Source organism: Scylla paramamosain, chromosome 14 (assembly GCF_035594125.1).
Source record: "Scylla paramamosain isolate STU-SP2022 chromosome 14, ASM3559412v1, whole genome shotgun sequence".
NCBI lineage: Eukaryota > Metazoa > Arthropoda > Malacostraca > Decapoda > Portunidae > Scylla > Scylla paramamosain.
Window position 1 is genome coordinate 16970757 of NC_087164.1, and position 1666 is coordinate 16972422.

Sequence of the window (1666 nt, forward strand, 5' to 3'; positions counted from 1 at the left end):
CGTTACCGTCGGTGTGTGTGTGTGTCAGGGAGGTGGTGGTGGTGGTGGTGGTGCTGGTGGTGGCTTTGAAGAACTTTGGATTGAGAATGTAATCCTCCCTCTCTCTATTTTTCTTATACTCATGTTCATATATTTGCTTAAATAAACTGTTAAACTGTTAAATTGGAATAAGATACAAAAATTCAAAGTAAATAGAATAAACAATCACAGGTTTTCCAGATATATTACTCTACAGATTAATTGCAGGAAATGGTCTTGAAAGCCAGGAAGTAAATATGAAAAAAGAAATGTGAAAGGAAGAATGGCACTTATCAACATTACATAAAAGACCATCAAATTAAAGTTGATGTAGTTATAAAAAGAAAAAAAATGTCCACGAATATATCTGTAAAAGGGGGGAAATAAATACAAGTCAAAATTAGGAAGAAAAAAATAATAAACAAGAGTTGAAATATAAAAAGCAATCTTTTCTCTATCACCAAAGAGAAATGTTTTTAAACTGTGCACTTCACACACGGACACGAAAACTTGAGTGCCTAAAGTGGGCCTGAGAGAAAAACGCTTGGCATAACATGGGAGAGATAAGAGAGAGAGAGAGAAAAAAAAAAAAAAATCTTCCAAACTGTACACATAAAAAAAAAAAAAAAAAGAGCTACTTGTCATTTTCGCTTGGAGTCAGTGTCGCGTGCCATTTGCCACTTTTCATTTTGGTGTGAAATGCTAAAGGGGCTTCCACACCAAAGTGACACATCGCACGTGGCATGTCACTTGAACCAGAGGAAACATGCAATACGTCACGCCACTGCTGTGTGTTCCTAAAGATTCGTTTTCATGTGGCATATTACATGGTAAGGCTCGTGGGACTTGTCATTTTGGTGTCAGATCATCCAAACAGTGACGCACGAGTACTGGCTGCCGACATCACGAATATACTTCATCCTCTTTTGAAACAGAAGGTTTAGTTGTAATATTCGTTAGGGAAGCGTAGATTAATAGGTGATGTAAAGTTATTTTCAGATAGCATAAGGGATAAAACAAAGGTGATGCAGACAGAATCCAAGGTTAGCAATCAGGATAGAAATAGCAACGGGTTAAAGCTTAATCGGATTACATAAAAAGAGATAGGAGAAAATAGAATGGTAGGTGACTGTAATAGAATCAGTAATCAAGTTGTTAGTGCAGAATCGGTAGGCTAGTTGAAAAGACTAGGTAAATAAATTAATGGGGATGATAAATAGATATACATAGATAATATTAATACAGTGACTGCCGCGTGTAGGCCTACTGGTATTCGTGCGGCTCCCCTTATGTTCATGTTCTTATTTATACGTATGCCTAACAGGTTCTGGCAATTAGTTAATGGTGGGGATAGAAATCTATAAAAACCCTCCAGCCATTAATATGAGGCAAGACTATAACGACAATAAAAAACACTGATGTTACATCGTAAAGCCGCTAGATTCTAAATATAACAAAGAATACGAGCTCGTTAACCACAAGACGATCCTTATATGTATTTACAATTTATAAATACTTATCCTTTTGTCTGAAATTTTCTTAAATAGTGCTGTAGACTAGAAAAGACAAATTAAGTTCCTATTTTTTTTTTGTGTCTATGCAGCTTTCATATTTCTCTCTCTATATATATTTATTTACTTATTTATCT